Raw genomic sequence first — 15559 nt, forward strand, 5'->3', positions numbered from 1 at the left:
TATTGTGACTGGTTAGCACAGTTGGTAGAGCACAGGCCATCAGGAAAATGTGTTACACATGGATTCCCCTGAATGAGAAGTGTAGGAATTTCCTCTGCCTGGGAATGATGGGGAAATGAAAAGTCCATAGGTTACCACATAGACAAACAACCACTCACACCTAAGGGCAATTTAGGGCCACCAATCAACCTAGTCCGCATGTCTTTGGATGGTGGGAGGAAGTCAGAGCACCTGAAGAGAACCCACGCAGACATGGGGAGAACATGCAAACTCCACACAGAAAAGCCGGGGCAACTGGGGTTTGAACCCACGACCTTCTTACTGTGAGGCAGTGCTATCCACTGGATCACTGTGCTGTCTTTTTGGAAAATGAAACCATGTAAACCTGTTCTGGTACAACTCCAAAATAAAATTATGAACCTGAAAATGAGCATATGACCTCTTTAAAGAAATAGTTTAGCTTAGTCTTGCCAAGAGTTAGACAGTCGGACTCATGTCTGTGTGATCAGTCTGCAAAAGTCAGTACATCTATCAACTGGCCAAGCTGTAACACAGATTATGTGTAAATTTGATATCAGTGGAGCAGATGTATGGATTATTTTAACTTGACACAAACTGTACTGGACACAAAAACACCAGTTATCATTATTTTAATAGTAACACTCACTTTGTCTTCAGTGGAACAATGGTTGATACATTGTTTGAATGATTGTTTGAATTCACAGGATGTCAGGATCCTCTGCTTTACTGTCACGGGTCTCTTCTTCTCCGCGAACCCTGCCTATTCACCAGTCTGGAATACTGTCTATGTTGTGACCTGGCCCTCATCTTTACACCCTCTACTGCAAGCCACAAACAGCTGAAGACACTTAAACTGTCTTACTAATCTTGTTTTGTTTATAAAAACAATGGATTAAAGGTGCCCTGTAGAGTTTTCTTGTAAACAAACAAAAGCTATGTTTACATTGTTACTCACCAAAACATTGGGCCTCGTGCATGAATTGTGCGTATGCACAGATTTGAACTTTAATTGTGCAATCTATTCCCACTCCACTCATCTGCAAATACTCAGCGCTATCGGTTTCCTGACTTCTCCAGGGTATCATCCAGTTAACACCCCAGCACATTCCGTTCCACATGCCACTGCTCAACAGACTCGCATAAAAACTGATTTTTATGCCATTGCTGTACTAGCCTATAAGCAATCCACTGAATTCATGCGTGTGCATCGAGGCACCATCTCCAAATCCGCTCCCCTTCCTCAATAGAAAACAATTCCATTCAATCAATGTCCAAATAATATCTAATGCACAGAAACACAACTTGAATGCGGTGGCACGCTGCCTGGGGGGAGCACACAACCCCCCCGACAGAGAGAAACCTCTCCATCATGGCTCCAGTGCGCTTATCCATGTCTGTCTTCTTGACAGTTTGAAGTGCTGTCGTTATGGCACGTGCATCTAATTTAAGATCGCAAGTCCTCATACTCAGGTAGGTAAGAACAGACTTGGCTGTCAGTGCACTGTTCATGACCCCAACGTAGGACTTTATCATTTTCCTCTTGTTGAAAGGAAAATGTTGAGAGCTATGAGGAAACATTCACGCATAAGGCCCATTGTGTGCATCTTTGAGGTCTACAAATAGAATAAATGCATTTCCTTGACATGTTGTCTCCATATCCTAAACTGACTTAAATAAGGCATCTGGTGAACAGTTAACTGGAAAAGATTGGCAATACACTGCCAGGCCTGGCCTCTATTAGTTCAGGTGTGGCCTAACAGGTTGAGTCCTGCTCCTTAAGACACGCAGAAAAGATGGTTTTCAGCACAGGTGTTAAACAAGTTAAAGGTGACCACAGAGAAACTCTCCTGCTTCAGCAGCTGAATGTGCAAACAAAGTCATAGAAATAATTCAAAAGGACTCTAATGGGCCAATAAAGACATGGCCAATAGAAAATATCCACCATGGTTGTTTTTGGATATATTATTATTTCATTATGAGGTAGTATTTAACTTCAGATGGTTAGTGTATGGCTCATTGCGATGACAAATAAAATCACCCACTATGGAAACATGGTGACCACGGGATGTTCATTACTCAAGATGTCATCATGCTCTAGTGTATTTGAGATGCTGTATTCATATTTAAAACTGCACAGAACAGATAGCAATAGATTTTTCTTTCTGAGGAACATTCTCTAAAAGATCCCCAAAATGTCCCTGTGTTTACTTGGGATGAAAGCAGTGAATGTGACCGGCCATGACAGTCACTGCCTCTGACTCATATTCTTTCTGTCAGTGCAACAATAACACACCATTTTCTTTTCATTTATTTTTTTTTACAAAAACAAACATAGTAGCTGCTCTTCTTTCTGTCTTGCATCATGTTTTGCAATGTTTTGTAATGCACAAGTGAGGAACGTGTCTGTGCCTGCAGACCCGACACTGCAGTATGTACTGAGGCGGTTGTCCGTAGTGTTGGTGTTTGTACTGAAGCAGGATCAAAGCTTTAAAGGTACCTTGTGGTGTTTTGACCACTAATAGAGCAATGGAGCAGTTTCTTTATGAGCGGCTATCTCTGGTGATGTGATACATATTTCTGCCAATGTTTTTTTTTTTTTTTTACACTATTCCACCAATCTACATGTGGCAGCAACATGCCTTGAAATGCAGCAACGAAACCAACAAAAGGCAGGGAAGAAGAAGACTGCTAGCAAGTAAATATGCACCTAAACAATGCAGGATTTAAACTTTCCAAAAGATCTGCTTTGAAAATGTTTGACAAGGAAGGAAATGCATTTATCCCATTTGTTAGACCTCAAAGATGCACACAATGGGCCGCATGCATGAAAGTTTCCTTATTGTACTCTTACATTTCTTCTTGCACAGAGCAACAAGAGGAAAATGATGAAAGTGGAGTCACTGACAGCCAAGTCTGTTCTTACCTAACTATGGTGATGAATTGCGACATGTATAAGCGCACTGGAGCCATGATAGAGAGGTTTCTCTCTGTCGGGGGGTTGTGTGTGCTGGCCAATTCAAGAACTTTTAAATATAATATGACTGTGAATGTTGTACATTCAGCTGCTGAAGGAGGGGAGTTTCTCTGTGCTCACCTTAACTTGTTCAACACCTGTGTTGAAAACCCTCCTTTCTGCTTAAGATGCGGGACTTAACCTGTCAGGCCACACCTGAACTGATAGAGGTCTGGCCTGTTTGCTGCAAAGTGTGATATTGCCAATCTTTTCCAGTAAACTATGCACCAGATGCATTATTTAATTAAACACAGACACCTATTTTCAGGAAAAATGCCTAAAATAACATACCCAAAATAAATCAGGAATAACCTCAACCTTTGCGCCTAGATGCATAATGTATGTTGTTTACACAGTATATGTTGACATAGACTACAAATGTGCTCGCTACATATTATAGTGTCATGATGATCCTGACAAGTAAAAAAAAAAAATGTTGGATTTTTTTTTAAATATTAGAAAATCTAGATTATTTTGATCTAAATTAAACATTTTTGAAAAACTTTTATATAGCATTTACTTCTGCATAAAATTACAAAACACACAACTAGAAAGTTTTTAACCAGCAGATGTCGCCATCACATACTACACTGTGCCCGGAGTCTTCTGAAATATCTCATGCAGGAAAATAAGCAACAATTTAATTTGCCGCAGTGGTCTAAATTAGAAATAATGCACGAGCCAATTGCACGTTTTATTCTCACTGCAATCACCCAGGTAATTCAACAACAAAAACATTATATAGTTACACTGCATCTTACACTGAATGTATTTGTTATGATTAACTAATGACTTTTTTTGTTTAGAATTAAGATTTATAATATATATATAATATAATTAGAATTTAGAAATAACTTGCACTCTGTGGGGTCCCGCTTATCCAGGTACATTTAGCATCTATAACACTTTGTGAAGTTGGTCTGAATAAAGAAGGGTAATTGATTACAGAAGTTACATAATGTTGCCTTCAAAATAAAAACATAATTTCGTGGCTGGTCGAGCTACGAAAAGGTTACTGCTCAGTAATTTCAGAAATTGACGTCGAAATGTCCAGTATATACAAAACCTGCTAAGCATATTCCAAACAAATAAAAAGACAGACGATTAGACCGCCAACGTTTCAATGTTTGTGGCGGTTTAATCAATAAACGCTTTATTTTGAAAGTTACAATCGGAAGTTGGATGCATTTATGCTTTTCACTTGACGCTGGCTCCTCCGTCTCGTGCTGTCCAGCGCTCTCCCCGCCGTAACTACAGTGGATTTGTCTGATTCCACCTGCAGTTCTCTATCTACAACAGGTAAGAACTCTGCTCTTTCTAAACGTATTTATTCTGACAAAGCGAACTAAAACGACCCTCAACTTATACAAATAATGCCGCGTTATACATGGAAAGACGTGTGTATTTGGACTTTGCGTGACCGGGGAGTCGAGCACCTTGACAGTTGAGACTGACAAGTTAACAAATGAGGAGAGGCTAAATGTACGGAGAATGAGTAGCAGCGGGCACTCCTTATGAATGTTAACAAAAAGACAGACTGGCTGCCCGTATTTAAAGAAGTCTCTCTTCAATTGGAGATACCGGCTGAATTTCGCTAGTGTTCCAATAACAGTGGAAACTGTCCCAGCGCTGTCAAAAACCTAACATACCTGTTAGTTTACTTATAGTCAAACAGTAGAACATGTATGATAACTTTAAACACGCTTTTAGTGCCTTATAGCTAATTCGGCATATACACAATCCACCACACAGAACCACATTTTAATAAAATCTGAACTTTTATAAACTCTGTCATCGATCTCTTGACCACCACTCTGTGTTCATGCGGAGGATGCACAGGTGAACCTGCTAGAAATCATGAGGTGTTACTGAGATGTTACTACAGATCGGTGGATTTGATATATGCCGAAGTGACAGGCAATACTAATGATTTCTTGTGTCCTTCCTTTTATAATTGACATATAATTTTGCTGCCAGGGAAAATGTCAGAGTTGAGAATGGTGTCTGCATAAGATTGAACGGAGTGTTAACTTACAAGGAAATGTGTACTCCAGAACATATGAAATGTACAATGATTTTTTTTTAGAATTAAGAAGTAATAGCAATGACAATAAATTCAGATGCTTTCATGTGATTACCCAATTAAATCATTTTCAGTATATATACTGTATATATTATATTTTAATAAGACAGAACGTGACTCTGAAGGATTTATCCATTGACATTTGGGCTAACAACAGTTTTGGCCTCCTTGTTTACATTCTGGATCCTGTCAGTGAAGGGCTATGCAGTTGTTTACTGCCTGGCGAAGTGCCGGGCTAGTTTTAGATTAGGTGTCAGTGCAAAGACATGCATTGGCATCTGCTGCTGGCTTACACTGCTCCATGATCACACAATAGTCCGGAGGAATAACTGAACTATCTGTCGAACAGCCCTAAATAGGCTGCAAGACGAGATAGCCTGCTCATGTGTTTGACTTGCAAAGTGTGTCCTGGGCACAACATAGACTATGAATTCCAACTCAACCAAAGACAAAATCCTGTTGGGGTGTCAGGGAGAAAAAAAAGCCTTCAGGTCTGTTAAAACAAATACATCCAACTTTTACAAAAATCTCAAATCATATATATATGGCTGCTGCTTAATTTCTCCATTGCTTACATAGTAATTAACTACTCACTAAGAGACATGGTAGATAGTGCCAGGAGAGCACCATCCCCTCCGAAATTGCCTCTTAGTCCTAATTGTGGTTTTGTTTTGTACACAGAAAAAACTTGAATTCTTCTAAGGGAAGATTAGCTGCACGCTCCCGAGGGGCCGGGGCTTCCTGGATCTGAGAAAACAAACAAAAGTTGGGTCAAGTTAAAGTCACTTGCCTAATCAAGACATGTGAATGTAGCAATGGAGGCTATTGTAAATGTGATGGACACTTTTCACAAATTCCTAACATTTTATACACTAAACGGTTCATCGATTAATCAGTAAACACAGTCGACAGATTGAGATGAATTATAAAGGTAAACAGTCTGTACTTTTACAGCGCCTTTCCAGCCACTCAAAGTGCTTTACACTACATCACATTCACCCACTGATGTTTTGGCTAAAGGGCCAACTGCTCATTTGAAACAGAAATGAACAGAACGATTGGGTGAGCCGGGGATCGAACCACTGACCTTCTATAGAGAAACTGCTTCTAATAGGCTACATCCAACATGTCTATGACATGCATGTGCAGCTACTTGTATTTATCGGTCGTCCTTTATGCAATACAATATACAGGGTTTTATCTGGCTCAAAATGAGCGCCGTCAACTGGCTAAAGCAAACACTTTTTACTTTTAACGTAGTTTAAGAGTTCTAATAATCATATGAAGGAAGAAAATGACAATAATCAATGCATATTTAAAAATATATAAAGGTGCCCTGTTCACTATGAAAAGAAATACAACAAAAGTGATTGTGTTCATTTACAGTTAACAAACAGCAAGTTGTTTCAAATCAAATATAACAGCTACTGTTTCATTTATAGATCACGGGGCCCTCGTGTGGGGAAGTTGATGTGAATTGCTGTTAAATGTTCAAAAACATTTTTACTGCGTGGCAGAGACATGACCCGCACTGCCGCAGGTGCAGCCAATCAGACGGCTTTCTCTGCGCACTGTGCTGATTATGATACAGCGTCACCACGTTAGCGTAATGACTTAAGTGCAGTTATAAATGACAGAAATCCACAAAGTGCAACACATGCTAGTAAGTAGTGTTTACCATGAAGTAGGGCTGGACGATATGGCCAAAAATGTTATCATGACAAAAAGTTTCATATCTTTTGATATCGATAATTAACACGATAAGTATCAAATCATTATTTCTTTTGAGTTTAAAGTCAGATTTTGCTCCTGAGTGAAAGTTGAAGAAACCTGATGGTTAATTTTGGTTTAAACTTTTCTTTACGTGCAACACTTGAGGCCAAACAGTGGATCACTTCACAAATCTTAGGTGGAACATTCAAAACAATAATGATAAACAAATATGCACAAGTAAAATTAAGTAAAAGCTTTTTTCAGTCCTCTTTCCACAACAAAATAAACATCTTAATTAAAAAAAGTCCTAATTCATGTATAATTCAAGTAAATAAAATCAAACATTTGTTATATTGTTATTGAAAAAATTAGATTGCGATAATTATTGTTATTGTTTTATTGTCCAGCCCTACCATGATGACACTCTCAGAGTTTTGTTAAGAGATGGAGGCGGGACCAAATGTGACGGACACGGCCGCCTCGTCATTCTGTATGCAGGACAAACCTGGATATATCTGCATCAAGCTAGTATCAGCCGATGTATCGGTGAGGCTAATTTATCGGTCAGGCCCTATAGGACTTTTTAAAATTGGGTATTTTGACCTGTTACAGGAGGAAAAGCTCACATGTAAATCATTTCATTTAGCTGCTTTAGTTTCCCGCTCCTTGTATTGTGCATGCTGGCTCACTGTCACACTGTCATGACTTACTGGGACACTTGAATAGAACAGATCATTAATATTAGTAACACCTATGACTATGACATGTCAAAATGTCTGCTGTGAAAGAGTTTATATTTTTTTGTTTAGATCGGCAATAAAAAAAATAACACAAGCAGCAATACAAAAATTAAAATTGGGATTTAAACTTCTTAAAATTGAAATTAAATTAAAATGTAAACATATGTGATCAGTGAGTAAGCAAAGAAGCGTTCACTGCCAGTTTTTGACGCTGTGTGCTACAGGCACATTTCTATCAGTAAGAAAGAAGTACTGAGGTTTGATACGCAGCCCGACAGTCTTATGGTGAAAAAATGGCAGAGTCATAGTTATGGTAGTGAATGTATTTTTAAATCATCATAGTGATTGCTCTCTGTTTCTTCTTTTTTAGCTTTCCCGTTGCAGTGTAATGGCAGGTTGGGCTGCTGCTTCCTCCGGGCTGACGGAGACAGATTATGAACATACACTCAGCCCTGCAGGCAACTAAACCTCTACCAGTCCTGCTGTAACTCCAGATCCAAGATCACCGTCAAACAGCTGAGCAGCCAGCAGTGATAATGGACCCAAACCTCAACAACAAGAGAAAAAAGAGTCCTGGACCGGTTTACCTGAGGCTCCTTCACTCTAGATTCTGCTAAGCCTTCTATCCACAAAGTCATTTCATGGCTGGGATTCGGCGCTTCCTGATCACTTGCTGACAAATGTTTGCTGAAACCGTCCGCCTAAAGGAGCATTGAAAAGACAAAAAAAAGCAACCTTGGCTGCAGACTGCGAGCAGTTTGTGTGTCTGTGGTTAGGTCTGTAATCATGGGGAAAGAACAGGATCTGCTGGTTGCAGTGAAGAGTGGAGATCTTCTGCTGGCGCACAAACTTCTCTCCAAAGTCAAGTGCAACAAAACAAGTGAGTATGGAGCTAACAGGCAGGGGGATACATGGTTTTGTGTTATTACCAAGCGAATGTGTGTTTGCTCTGTGCACAGGGCCTGGGAGTGTAGTTGTTTCCACTATGAAATAGAACTGAGAGCCGGAGCAATTGCCATAGGCGATGTCGTTACTTCTAAACCAAGTGCAGTTTCTTTGCGATAACAACAGGATCAGGTTCAGCTGTCAAAGAGAAAACACAGCCCCCCTCCAATTTGAAACTAAGTGGATTCAAACTGCGGCACAACTCGAGCTAATCTCCTAAACGCAGACCCCTGCAGCTCGTGCCTCTTGCTGTGTGGGTTGTAGGGGGCTTTCTTCTTCTTTCAGAGTTCCTTATCTGCATAGATTCAAGTCAGGCGACAAGCGAGCCTGCTGTACTGTAGCATTGTTGTAAATGACAGGGTTCTCCCTTATCCAAGCCCGGGGAAAGTTAAGGCCAAGCAGGCTGTGAAGTTGAAGCCTCCCTTTGTGGCGTTATCTGTTTTAGGCTTTCATCAGTATGGCTGGCTGCTCAGTGACAAGCTCTGGGAACAAAGCTGTGGCTGTCAGGAAAAAGCCTGTTACACACTTTACACACTACACACACAGCAAGCGCTGCTTGGCAGAAAATATTAAAAGTGATATTGTCTGTTTTTGTATTGCTGTGTACTTCTGTTTGTGAATGACTGCTCAACTGGCTGGGAAAATGCGGCAGGGGAAAGTGAATGAGTGATGTGCTCTGCTGTTTTATAAACGACCATCAATGTGCCCTTGAGCAAGGCACTCAGCAGCTCATATATCCAGCTGTACTCGGCAGCTCCCATGTGAGAATTATGGAAGACAAAAAATGCCTTATTTTCAACAGATCATTACAGGTAGGTAGCAGGTGGTCCCAGCCTCACTAAAGCAGGATAGGTCAGCTGGCCAAACCAGGGACAAGTAATGGAGCCAAATCAATCACACTTCTATGACCATACTGACACAGAAATACAGAAACAGAGAAATGAAATACAGATATAAAGTATAAATCTATAAATAAAAGCACATAAATGTATAAAAATATAGAAATGAATCGACAACATTCATTTATTTATTTCCAGATTTGGATTTAATTCTATATTTCTTTATATTTGATCATGTGTACATATATATATATATATATATATTATGTATTATGTACATCAAGATATCCATTAATCGACAATAAATGGGCTTGCTAATATTTTGTATTTATTGATGACTAAGTAATTTTTTGTCCTCCATAGTGTAACTGTGAAATGAAGCACAGAAATTGCCCAGTTGACTTTCTGGAGCTAAATAAAAGTTGGACCTTCACCAGGCAAACGCAGCAGCTGGTTACAAAGTAGAGTTCAATAAGGTATGCGTTTATGGCTCATCTTTTTACCACCTGCACACAAAGAGCGTTAAACAAAGATAAATGAACAGCAAATGGCATTTGCCCGTGTATTTCTCTCTTAGTCTCCCTCTACCATACTCACTCCCACACGCGTGCACACGATGCTTTCAACCCCGCTGATCCTCGAGGACCCTAGCAGGACCTTGTCAGCATAGTCATTTGTCACTTCAGTCAGAGCCTGCAGTGTCTGACAGCAGCGCAGCAGATGCTGTTGCTGGCTGTGAGGACTCCGCACATGACCTCCACTGTCTCCAATTTACAGAACGGCCATGTCAATAAGGGCTGATTGATTGGTTGGTAGTGACCTGCTATGAAAGGTTTTTAAAACCAGCCGCATAAAAATAGTGTTGTCCAATGTACTGCCGATAGATTATTTATTTTACTTACTTATTTAAACTTTGACCCTTTCATTCAAGGGTTTCATTAACTTAAAATCCCAATTAAATAACATACATGTTTACAGTGTTTACTAATGCAAAGAGGGTCATCATTGCTTTTTTGTTTATGCTGCAGACTCATTGTTTTTCATTTCTAGAAAGCAGTGTATTGCTTACTGCTAATGTCACCGTGCTAGCATCTTCACAATGACAATGTAAACGTACTGATAAGCAGGGAGTGTTTACCATTTTCACCATGTTCAGCGTGCTTTGTCGTTTTTAAATGTGCTTTATAAAGAAATTTGGATTGGATGGGGCGTACTCCGCCTCTTGCCCAATGCCAGCTGGGCTTGATCTCCATCCTTCCCATCCTATCAGAGCTACTTCACAAGGGACTTGCGTATTTCTTTTAATACCATGGTTGTGTCCTGGGGCCTGGAGTTAATTCAGGTTAGTCCTGCCGTGGTGGAGCCAAGTATGGCCATTTGTTCAGTTTGTCAGTCCATCTGTCTAGCCAACATTTTGGTCCTGAGCACGATATCTCGCCAAGGCTACTGTCGAAATACTGAAAAAGTTACTTAGTTACAGTAATTTAAGGGGTGCTTGTCTTGTGGCGATCTGGCAGCAGGTTCTTGTGTGTAAACACGTTAAAACACTGTTGTTTTCTAACAGCAATTCAAAATATGGTATAAGACAAAATGTGTTCTTGAAAATTGGTGGCTGTATGTTCATAAATTTATTTTGGATAATCATGGTCATGGTCATAACTTTCCTCTTACCCAACTATCAGGCCAAAATTTCCAATTGTATATAACAAAATTTTAAATTTATGAAATCTACAGAACACTTTCATACTCTAGAGAGGACTCTCTGGACAAAATATCACATTTTAAAACAATATATTTGATCATCTTTCATGCTTACTTTGGGATAATCCTTCTTCATTTTCTTGATCCCAGTGCCTTTCCTGATGTGCCACCAACAGAACAAAGTTAACTTTTTTGGACCACTACTTTGAGAATAGAAAAAATATTAAGTATGTTGTTTGTCCTAACACGTTTGTATTGTAAGGTAGAATGACCATTACAGTCTCCTTGTGAGCTCAAGTGACATTCTGACAACAAACACAACTTTCCAAGTGCAAATCCTCAGGCTGACATGCTGGACACTCCCAAGCCTCCATGCTAAGCCTGGGCTGCAGACCCCAGGCAGGTGGAGGAGGCAGGCACCTCACGCTGTGAACTCAGCGCTGCCCCCATCTAGGCTAGGCTACGAGTAGTCATTTGTAGAAGCCATTGATTGACTGGCTGTTGCACGTTTAGGATATTAACTTGGGGCGGCTGTGGCTCAGGAGGTAGAGCAGGTTAGCCGTTAATCGGAAGGTCGGCGGTTCAATCCTTGGCTCTCCCTGGTTGCGTGTCGAAGTGTCCTTGGGCAAGATACTGAACCCCGATTTGCCCCTGGTTGTTCCGCCAGTGTATGAGTGAGTGTGAATGTTAGTTTCCGTTTGAGCACTTGAATGTGTGTGACTGGTGAATGCAGATGTAGTGTAAAAGCGCTTTGAGTGGTCGAAAAGACTAGAAAGGCGCTATACAAGTACGGAGCATTTACAACTTAATTATTATGGGTCCAAGCTGTGAAGCAAAGCTCCTGTGCTAGTAGTGTAAACAGACATTCTCCAGGGGCCTGGAGAAGCAGGATTTGATGTTCACGAGGTAACTTCAGGTTTAACCCTGGGTTTTCAGTCCTGCAATGGTTGTCCTACAACAGATAAGAGATCAACTCTATAAACACACCGCCTACTGACCTATCAGCTCTTTTGGAAAATGCCGTCACCATTCGCAGAAGACCACACACTTATACAACCACTCATTTATAGGCTACTTTTATAAACTTATTACTTTATACTAAAGCCTTGTACTTGTTGTGGATTATAGTTTTCTTGTTTTGTAAAATACACCAGTAGACCATGTTTGCGTTTGGTCATCTGCTGAAAAGACCAGCTCTTTTATGTGAACGCACTCCTGGCTTAATTGGGAAACCGTCACATTCTGAGTTGATCAACAGCGTTGTGTGACTGCGTAGCCTGATCGCAATTGTTAGAGTTAGTGAAGCCAGATAACGAAAACATACCCTGGGTATGTTGAACTTGCTTCATAGTACAGGCCCCGGTTGTCGGTTGGGCCGACATTGTTGCAACAATCACGTCACTTCACTTCACAAACACCTCTGTCATCACCCTAACGACAAGGCGCAGCTCCCAAATGGAATGGACTAACTGACCAATAAGAAGTTGGTCGACTAAGACTCTTCTCATCAATTAGTCGACTATTAGGTGGTTGCAATAGAACCACGCCTACTTCTGTCTGACAAAAGCCTGATAAATGCCATGTTTATCAGACCACAAATGAGAATCAGCTAGCTAGCATGATATTTCCTAACAGGATGTTTGGTGGGTGTCTGGTGTTGAGTAATGGGAAATGGTAGTTCTGGAGCACTATGAGTTAACAGTTTGAGTTAAGCACAGAGGCTGGTTTATGTGCATTATTAGCTTATCTTTTAAAAAGTTCTAACTGGTAGGTGAGACATTTTATAGCTTTAGCCATTATAGCCAGCTATTAAAGTGACAGGTCGTTTGGTAGACAGACAAAAACACAAAGTATTGTTAGAGGGGAGTCTGGTCAGCTGGTCTGGCTGGATGCACGGGACCTAGCAGAAAGGGACTGACTGTGTGTGCTCATGTTGTGGGTTGGTCAGGAGTGTGACTGTTTCGTAGTACAAAACTGGCACTCTAGGTGCAGGATAACATAACAGGACCTCACATGGTAAATGATAAATGGACTATACCTAATACAGCACCTTTCTAGTCATCCGATCACTCAAACATTTAGGGGGAGTGTAGGGTCAAATGGATCTTCTAAGTCCAACATCCCATATTTATCTAGTTTGTAACAGTGCTGGAGGCTCCTTCCTGTTCCTTCCTTTTGTTTATTTGTCCAATATTTCAGATGGCTGATTAAACGATTCATCACAGTGTGCTGTGAGAGAGTAGTCTCTAAAGCCTTAAATGTCATGTTCTTTTATTTTTATTTTCACTATTCAACTGAGTAGTAATTTTGTAAATTTACTCTTCACAAAACAAATGCATGTTAGAGTTTCTCCTACCATCAAGTATACAATTCTCAGTTATCTGATTCCAGGATTTGCTGATTTGCTCTCAGAAATGGTCTCATACAATAATATAATGAGGTGGTTATGCAAAAGGAATTCGCAAAGGGATTTTTAGTTCCTTAGTTTAGTTCCTGGGGCTCCTTAGTGGTGTATTGTATTTCTTTAAATCAGTGTTTTCAAAGTCAGACAAATCAGAGACAGCTGTGCCCCTCCTGGATGTACAACTATTGCTGGATTACTTTGATACTGAAGAAAACCTAAAAAACTAAAAAAAACTGGCAAGTTCTGGAGTTATAAGGAGCGTCTTTTTCTATGGTGTCTAAGCAGATTAATGGATGTTTTTGGCGTTTTTATAATGGATGCATTACAGCATGTACCTGTGTCTTTCACCCCCAAAACCTAATATTAGTCTTTGCTAAGTAATATATCATAATAAAACTAGCACCAGCCTTTAAATAGCAGTGGCTCTTGTGATGCTGGGTGAAGGGACCTGACAGAAAAGCTGCCTGGGAGGTGGAAGAGGAGACTTGTCCCGAGGGGATTAGCAGTTGCACTGAGGCTGGCTGATGGACAGGGAGCTGAGATGGGAGGTTTCTTCTCCGATCAGCCATCTGCTGACATCAGGTTGGGTGCTCAGTCAATTTAAGTGGACTTACCACAGCCTCTCTCTTTTTGCTTAGCTGTGGCAAGCTGACACATCAGGTGGGCTCATTGCAGATAGATATAGTGGTTACACAGAAGGCTGCTGCAGCCTCTGTCCAGCTACTCACATTAGGTTGCATTTAGAGTGACAACTTGACTGGTAAAGTCATCTTGCCCAAAATGTACCCCTCTCACATACTCTTGACTACAAGTGGACTGAAGTGGGGATTGTTTGCTCCTCCCTGAATGGGGACCATTAGAGGCTAGATGTTCTTCAAAGGCCTGCATGATTACAAGGTCTTTTGTTGCAACACATGCTTGCTTTCATTTAAACCCACAGCCCAACCCTCTTCTCTGCCATGGTAAATAAAAGGTCTTAGGTAATTCTCAACTGACAGATGGACACAAAGGCAGAAGATCATATTTGAGCATCTTTTGTGTCAGCCATTTGATGCGTGCATAATGTATTGATGACTCACCCACTCACCATCATCAGGTCTTGGGTATGTGTTCACCAAACACACGGATAAGAGCAGTAAGCCACGCTTAGGTCTTCAGGATGATTCATAAAGTAGTTGTGATCAGTGAATCATATGCACATCACTGCTCTGATTTTATCAGCTGAGACATGATGACCTGGAACAGGTGAATTCTACACCGACCATGATCAACCACATCAGGAATGATGGATTGTAAACTCTCAGATCAAATTAATTAAACACATGGAGGCATACAGATATTTAGTATGTAAGGTATAGTACTAATTTAATCTGGTTTTCGTTCTTAAGTATAGCCCTTATTTGCCAATTATCAATAATGCAATATCAAATTGGAACAACGTGCTGTACTGAATTTGGACTTTAAGGGTGGGTGAACAACATTGAGCCTTTATGAATCACTCAGGAGAGCCTGAGGGTAATGTTTTTAGTTTTGATTTGGTTTTAAGTATAGGACAAAGTGAAATTTTGACTACGTGTGAAAACTCAGGGGATCACCAATTCAATTCAATTCAATTTTATTTATATAGCCAAATCACAACAACAGTTATCTCACAGCGCTTTTTATAAAAGAGCAGGTCTCGACTGTACTCTGTGATGTTATTTACAGAAGCCCAACAATTCCCACCAAGAGCAGCACTAAGCGACAGAGGCAAGGAAAAACTTGAGAAACCTTGAGCAGAACCATGGCTCAGGGTGGGCGGCCATCTGCATCAACTGGTTGGGGTTGAGGGAGAGAGAGAGAGAGGGCATGAGAGGAACAGAGAGAAAGAGAGAGAGCCTGGAGGGAGGCAGCCTAAACAATATACACACAGAGGTACAGACAGTAAAGGTGATGTTGCTATAGACTGAATGAAAAGTGGTACAGATATTTATAGTAGTGTTAATGATAATAATCGTAATATTAATGATAATAATAACAGTAATAATAGCAATAGGACTAGTAACAATAATTGTAGCAGACGGTGTCGAGCAGGAACACGGAGGCAGCAGGTGACTCGCA

At 40.5% G+C, this 15559-nt stretch overlaps 1 protein-coding gene and 1 long non-coding RNA gene across 7 annotated transcripts in view; both read left to right on the top strand.

Annotated features, from left to right (window-relative positions):
• LOC119896965 (C-type lectin domain family 4 member G-like) overlaps positions 1-15559 on the top strand; it is a 317840-nt gene that overhangs the window by 150107 nt on the left and 152174 nt on the right. The gene's annotated exons all lie outside the window — the stretch shown is intronic.
• On the top strand, positions 4246-10146 carry LOC119896988. The gene is made up of 3 exons (XR_005443334.1): positions 4246-4333; positions 7941-8450; positions 9718-10146. It is a non-coding gene; the product is annotated as an uncharacterized LOC119896988 (long non-coding RNA).

This window comes from Micropterus salmoides, unplaced genomic scaffold, assembly GCF_014851395.1.
Source record: "Micropterus salmoides isolate LMB-PRFRI ecotype aquatic unplaced genomic scaffold, ASM1485139v1 Ms_hic_scaffold_11, whole genome shotgun sequence".
Lineage (NCBI taxonomy): Eukaryota > Metazoa > Chordata > Actinopteri > Centrarchiformes > Centrarchidae > Micropterus > Micropterus salmoides.